At 40.8% G+C, this 7,777-nt stretch overlaps 1 long non-coding RNA gene across 1 annotated transcript in view; it reads right to left on the bottom strand.

The window, feature by feature from the left end:
- Window positions 1-6,034, bottom strand: part of LOC147843254 (uncharacterized) — a 164,704-nt gene extending 158,670 nt beyond the window's left edge. The window contains exon 1 of the long non-coding RNA XR_015496441.1: window positions 5,722-6,034. This is a non-coding gene — a long non-coding RNA (uncharacterized LOC147843254). The remainder of the gene's footprint in view (window positions 1-5,721) is intronic.
- Between the last annotated feature and the right edge of the window lie 1,743 nt (window positions 6,035-7,777).

Genomic DNA, 7,777 nt, shown 5'->3' with positions numbered 1-7,777 from the left:
TATATATATATATATATATATATATATATATATATATATATATATATATATATATATATATATATATATATATATGTGTGTGTGTGTGTGTGTGTGTGTGTGTGTGTGTGTGTGTGTGTGTGTGTCTGTCTGTACCTATACGTTTACCTATATTCGTTGATTTATTTTCTTTTATGTCTTAGTTTATTAATCCGGGATCGCAACAGCGGAATGAATTGTTAACTTATCCAACAAGTTTTTACGCAGTGGATGCCCTTTCAGCCACAACCCATCTCTGTGAAGCATCCATAAACATTATTTCACAGTCATACACTACAGACAATTTAGCTTCCCCAATTTCCCTATACCGCATGTCTTTGGACTGTGGGGGAAACCGAAGCACCCGGAGAAAACCCGTTAACGCAGGGAGAACATGCAAACTCCACACAGAAATGCCAACTGACCCAGCCGAGGCTCAAAATCGCGACCTTCTTGCTGTGAGGCGACAGCACTACCTAATGCGCCCCTGCGTCACCACATTCATCTATGTATTAGTATAATTATTCAAATCCATAGCTGCTAGGCAACATACATAAAAGCAAAATGTAGGAATTGACGTTTTATTTACTTAAGAACAATCAAATAGTACAATACATATAGTACAAGTACAAAAAAATCCTTATTTACCACTATCTTTATACAAGAAGGAATTGACCTTGTAAATGTTTTAGGAAAATGTGTAGACATCATAACTTTCCATCTCCTCTCACGTATTTGCCATAGTTATATTCCATAACATGCCAATTACATGTTATACCAATTTCAAGTGTTCGCACATACATACATTTTTTGCAGTTTTTAAGTAGTTCTTATTTCCTTGATAATAGAAAATATGAGCTTGGCATGACAGTTGTCAAAGTGAGATATGAGCTACATATCTTGTATGTACATATAGGGCTTATTTGTGGATTTAAAAGAAGCAATACAGGAGACATATATGTATAGGCACATCGATGCACCTCAATTTTGCCTATCTATGACACATATATGCAGCATATATATTATTATATATGTGCATATATTCTGCATATAGGTTAATACTGCATATTATACTTTAAAGTTTCTGTTTCATTTACACCTTTTGATCACCAGGTGTCACTGTTATGTAGGTTATTTAACAATCGCAGGTAGCCTTCATTTAGTGTCCAAAGCTATAATTTTTCCAGATTATATATATATATATATATATATATATATATATATATATATATATATATATATATATATATATATATATATATATATATATAATATAATAATTCATTATATATATAATTCATTAATGTACATGCAGCAGCCCACGTTGACCCAAAAACACAGAATTGTGGACATTTCTGCAGATTTATTTAAAAAGAAAACTGAAATATCACATGGTAATACGTATTCTTAAGGTTCCTAAGAGCACAGTGGTCTCCATAATCCTTAAATGGAAGGTGTTTGTGATGACCACATCCTTCCCTAGAAGAGCTTTTGGTGAAAGAGCGGTATAGAAGAATTCAATGATCACTTTGGCTGAGCTCTAGAGATGTAGTCGTTAGATGGAAGCAAGCTGTTGCAAGTCAACAATCACTGCAGCAAAAGTTAAAACTTTTTGGCCTTAATTGTATGTGTGGAGAAAACCAGGCACTGCTCTACCACCTGTCCAATTCAGTCCCAACAGTGAAGCATGGTGGTGGCAGCATTATGTTGTGGGGGTGTTTTTCAGCTGCAGGGACAGGACGACTGGTTGTAATTGAGGGAAAGATGAATGCAGCCAAGGACAGGGATATCCTGCTCAGTACCTCAGACTGGGCCGAAGGTTTACTTTCCAACAAGAAAATGACCCTAAACACAGCTAAAATAACAAAGGAGGGCAATGGTTTCTGGAATGGTCCAGCCTGACCTTAATTCAATTGAGCATTGAGCATCTCTCAATTATATATATATGAGCAATATCACACTAGTAGCAGATGAACACAGGTGAAGGTGATGAACATTAACACATGAAACAAAGGAGCTGAAACAAAGGAGCACACAGGGAAACGTCACATGATGAAAACAAACACAAGGAAGACATAAAAACCCCTACTCTAAAGGCGGCCCTCGCACCTAAACAAAATGAAGGGTAGGAGGTGGTCAGGGAAGAGTTTGTGAGGGAGGAACTAGGAGATGATTTAAAGGGCGTGAAACAGAGGAGGTGGCCAGGGAGGAATCACAGGAGGAAGGAGCCAGGAGATGACTTGGAGGTCGTAGAAAGAAGAAGGTGACCAGTGAGGAGTTGCAGGAGGCAGGAGCCAGGAAAGGAGGTGAAGCATGAGGAGATGGTCCCAGGACGCAGCCAGGAGGAAGGCCCAGGGTGGAGTCGATGGAGGAAGGAGCCATGGAGGAGGAGTGGTCGCTGACTGCAGGAGGCCGACCATGGGAGACGGCGCAGCTGGAGGTGGACAGAGGACCGAGGCATAGCTGGAGGGAAGGAGGAGCTCAACAGAGCTGGTAGGATGGAGGGATGAGGCGCAGCTGGAGGATTGGAGTCCGGAGGTGGAGGCAGGTAAACAACTGACCAAGGCAGAACCGGGGGGACAAGGGTGCCCGATGGACTGACGGTCCACGGAGGAGATGAGGGAGGTGAAAGCCAACGTGGAGCTGTTGGGTCAGAGGGCCGAGGCGGAGTCTTTAGCTCGTAGGGCGGAGGAGATGACGTTGGGCGACAATCTCTGGCTAGCGAAACAGGTAGGCAGGCCCTCAGGGACACCTCCACACATGAAGCTGGAGGGTGAGCTGGGGGACTGACTGAAGCAGCGCTGGAGCAGGTACAATATTTGTGGTTGATTAGCAGAGATGAAGAGGACGGGTTGGGTGGGGTGCTGCTCATGACTTTGAAGCTATCGTCCTCGGGGAAGAACTGAGCTGGAGTGCTGTCTGGGAACAGCATGCGGGGCTTAACTTAGCTCCAGAAGTCAATAAGCAGCATTTTAGGGTCCAGGGCCAGCCCACCCTCTGTTGTGGGTAGGTGGACGAAACTTTTGCTCGGTCCCTCAGTGTCCACCAGGACTGCAATATCTAGTGTTGTTGCTGGCTCACACACCTTGTCAGACTGTTGGTTGAGCTCCTCCTGCTTGTGGGGTTTCACTCAATCACTCTCGATGGCGATGGCTCACACATCGATGGCTCTCTGTCTGCAGTGGGCTCATTTGTACGCTCCCTGCAGATGGTAGTTTGGCTAATCGCCCGGGTCTGGAGTGGCACTGGCGTCACCGATGATTGGTTTCTTGCCAGTGTCCACTCCACATAGGCAGCGAGATTGCTTCGAGGACCATCTTCGCAGGACCGTGCTCTGCAAGCGGTGTTCAAATTGGAGTTTTAGGACCCACGTCATCCAGCCAGTTGGATCGATTAGCCAAGAACATGAATCTGTGAGAAATAACATAAACCGGTGTTGTGCCAAGAAACCACCCCTGCCGTAAAAAGCACCCCCTCTGAAATGTGTATATATAAACTTAAATTGATAAAAAAATAATAATAATAGAGTTATGACAACTAATGACAGTGACTAAGGTGAATTCCATGAATTTAAACCTAACCTTACAGAAGATATATATTTAAATAAATAAATAGATTTAATTTGAATACAACACTGATTAGATTATTAAAGTGAATTGTTTAATGTGTGGTTTAATTGAAAACTACAACAATTTTATGATTTTTGTTTGTTTAAAATGCATAATTTAACAGGCTCATTACATCAGTTTATACTAGTGAACATTTTTATTTTTCATTTATTTGTAAACCTAGCTTTAAAATGAATTTTACATCTTGTTCTTGGTTGATCCATCAAAATAATAATCATATTTTTTAAATGTAGATTGGGAATGCCAATGAAATCTAGAAGGGTGTGTGTGTATTTTACCACAGGGGTGCATTTCTCTACACAACACTGAGACTACAGTCTGATCATGAAGCAGATCAATGTTAATCTTTCTTTCGAAGTGTCAGTGCAGAAATAACCAAAATAATAGGCTTAATACAAAATATTATAAAAATACATTTTCAGATGATAATTTCTGTTGATTTTCCAAATGGAAAAACAGCACTCGTTTAAATTTCAGCATGCTTTCACTTATGGAATCAACATGAAATTCACATTTGCCAGTAGGAATGACATCCCGCCCTGCTCATAATTCTCTCTTTATATAACCATGTATTTGGCTATTACACAACCATAAAACACTGTGATAGCCTGTAGTCTGGTTAGTTTGTTGGATCACTTTGTTTTCTAACTACAATCGATCCGCTCCAGAGGTCATTCTAATCAAGCCGAGTCTACCTAATTCAGGCTATCTCGGATCTCGGATTGTGGGATTCACATACGCCAAATGAACCACGCTAACTGGGCAAATGAGACAGGTTCCGAAACAAACGTCTAGGTGTGAAAGCACCCTAAGAATGTATTTGCATGCAATTCGAAGCCAAATTAAACTTAAGTGACAAGACAGCACTGGCCTGATCGGGCCAGTAACTGTCCTGTCTAGTGTTCCAAGTGTCTCGCACCCTGGCCACAGGCCATCGGGCAGTCCTTATTGTTGAGCCCTAACATACAAACGAGCCGTGACACATTGAGGTCTTAAAGCGAAACAATCTGTGCAAGCAATTGAACATTATTTATCATTTTATTAGCTTTAATCCCAATCCAGGCTCATTCTAAATATGTCCCCTTGCAGGAGACATGTTTTTTTGCAATTTTTGTTTTCGCGAATCCACCAGAGGCCACTGTGTACTCTTTTTGAGATCTCAAATTTCTCTCCAGAGTGCCATTCGTGCCTGCTGTTCCCACATAAACCCACCAGAGGTCATTGTCATCTGATTGACTGGCCGACCAACTGATCCTCCCAACCACCCGATTCCCTAAATCCAACTGATAGTATTTTCAAAGCAATTCAGAGCTCCTCTCTGCTTCTTAAGTCTGCTGACGTACATGGCGAGCTACTGGGCAAACTGGTAACAGCGAAAAAGCTGTCCATACGGAGGTAAGCAGTCAGCTGGTAAGCATGAAAAGGAACAGTAGCTGTGGGCAGCATCATTTGCCCAGTAGTGTTCGTTTTTAAGATGAAATATAGCCATACGTGGGTCTGGCTTCATAATTCACACTCTCCAAATGTATATGTTTTCACAATGAGCCAGTGTTGTTTTATCCACAGCCTCCTTAAGCTACGGTGGCCGGGAAGCGCAAAACAACATTACAAAGTTTAAAACACTTTTACAAAGCTCGAGACAAATTTACTTTTTGAAAAACATGTTTACCTATCATCAGACACAATTACATAGGAAAAACAATTTTACAAAGGACGAAACAAATTTAAATTTTAGAAAACAAATTAACAAGACGCAAAACACTTACAAATACCAAAACAAATTTACAATTACAGATTCCCTACGGAAAGGGAATGTACCACACCCCGGAAGTGACGTAAAATGTACCACACACCGGTAGTGACCCGGAATGTAACACACACACTGGAAAATATCAATAGCTGCGTCCCAAATCGCATACTTATGCACTATTCTATGCCATTTTGTAGTATAAATAGTGTAAGTAGTGCGTTCACACTGAAAATACTAAAAATAATCAGAGCACTTCAATTACCCGGATGATGCACTCATTCAGCCGCTAAAATGAAGTGTGGAATGATGGACACTTTCACGCACTCAACGACCGCAGGTTTGCTTAAGTAGCAGAAGGGGCGGAGCTATCGGACGCACATGTTGAATAACTTTATTTATTTTGGATGGTGAAAGCAAAATTCTCCTACGAGAGTGATTATAGCGCCTCCTGATGGTGAATGCGGCAATACTCACGGCAGGTTTTATTTGATAGTTTGGTCATTTATTTCAATGATTTGGCAACCGTCAAACGTCATCAGGGAAACGGTTTGAATTTCCGCTTAGTAAAAAAACATTAGTGTGCCATTTGGGACAACACTACATACATATACTTTTCTGTTGAGTGTGTAAGTGCATAAGTACATAGTGCATGAGTGCATAGTGTATAGTGTGCCATTTGGGACGCAGCTATTAATATCCAGCTCGTGTGTGACTTTGTAGACAGGTTTCCACAAGTCTACAGCTATAAAAATCATGGTTTGACTAACTGCGATAAAATAAATTAGAGCTATTCTGAGAAAATATCAGCGTGAGAGTGCATAGAAACATATAAATGCAAGTACATGGAAACAATTAAAGCACGGTACATGTTGACTGTTAAAGATACAAAAACCGCTCACGATCCATACATCGGAGTAGCTCAGTTGGATAAGTCGGTTGATACTTGTGCAGAACCTTTTGACTTGGGTTCTAATCCCGTTGATGACATGTCAATTATAATTATTTCTTTAGATTAATTTTGGTTTATGCTGTTCGGCCACACAAATATTAAATCAACAATGATACACTGACACCAAGTGAATAAGAATCTTTATTTGGTATGGGCATGTTTTGTTGCTGTGAAAAAGTGACCAATCTGCAAATGTGGATAGTTTGCACCAAGTGTGCCGCAAGCCTGCGTTTGAGTGAAGGTCTCGGCCGTTAGATCGCCCCCTGGGGGCTGGCTGCAGTACAAGTCATAAAGCCCGCCTCCTCCGTGTTAATGAAGGAGACTTGAGCCCAAATAAAAAAATTTATTACACTTGCAATAAAATGTCTCGAAAGATGGTTCTGATCGATTAAGGCACTGGTTATTGTGCTGAAATAGGTGCAGATCTTCATTTTTGTAAACAGTTTGTTTTTAGCAGTAATTTAATGCAGGGCGTGTCATCGTGATTGACAGCTGTGATTGACAGTTTCTCAAAGCAGCGCGTCTGAGCTTCGGCAGGAGACTGAAGTGTTATTCGATTTCTGTGTTATTTTACCATGACAACATGAGTTCAGCAGTAAACTACAGTTTCTGACATACATGATCCTGGTGGAACACTGTTTATTCGCTAAGGTCAGGACTTTTTTTCGGGCTTTATTAGTTTGCTGATACACGCCTAGCCACCCAGATAGCAAAATACACTCGGGCCAGTAGACTTACCCCTCAGACTGACTACCTCTGCTGGACATACTCCGGATGCCTGGACTCACTGCGCGATTCCAGCCCGAGTCAATTGAGCCAGATGCAGCGGCCGAGCGAGCTGGCGCTACCGCATGCGAGCCGGAATCAGCCTGCGACGCCGCGAGTAGGTTATGCGCTGCGGCCGGAGCTGGCGCGATTGAATCTTCATTATATAAAACCCTCACATTTGTTAACGTTATTACATCCATTTGTGTTGATATGACAGCAAACGCAGGCTATATGTAAACGCAAAGTGTAGCACTGAGTTTAACCTTTGAATAAAAATGCAAACAGCATGCATCGCAAATATTCAAATAAAGGAAAAAATAAATAACAATAAACCTGTATTGATTGCACAAGTATTACATAATAATACAATTGAATAAATTTTGTAGTGCACAAAGAAATATAAAAATGACAATAAAACTGCACAATAAAATAAACTAATTTAAGTACGGGGAAAATACAGGAGATCGTTAGCAGTAATTCTCTTTATGTGTCTAAAATAATAATCTCCACGTTAATCTCCTGTAAGATTATTTGAACTTGCTTTACAGGACGTCTCTGCATTTTTCGGCATGTTATTAAGTAATCTACTGAATTTGCTGTTATAAAACATTATTGAAACCGAATCTTAGCCTAATAGAGCTGTAAATGTTAGATCTTATTTAT

This window comes from Danio rerio, chromosome 7 (assembly GCF_052040795.2).
Source record: "Danio rerio strain M-AB ecotype USA chromosome 7, GRCz13ab, whole genome shotgun sequence".
Lineage (NCBI taxonomy): Eukaryota > Metazoa > Chordata > Actinopteri > Cypriniformes > Danionidae > Danio > Danio rerio.
This window is presented reverse-complemented; position numbering and strand designations above follow the sequence as displayed.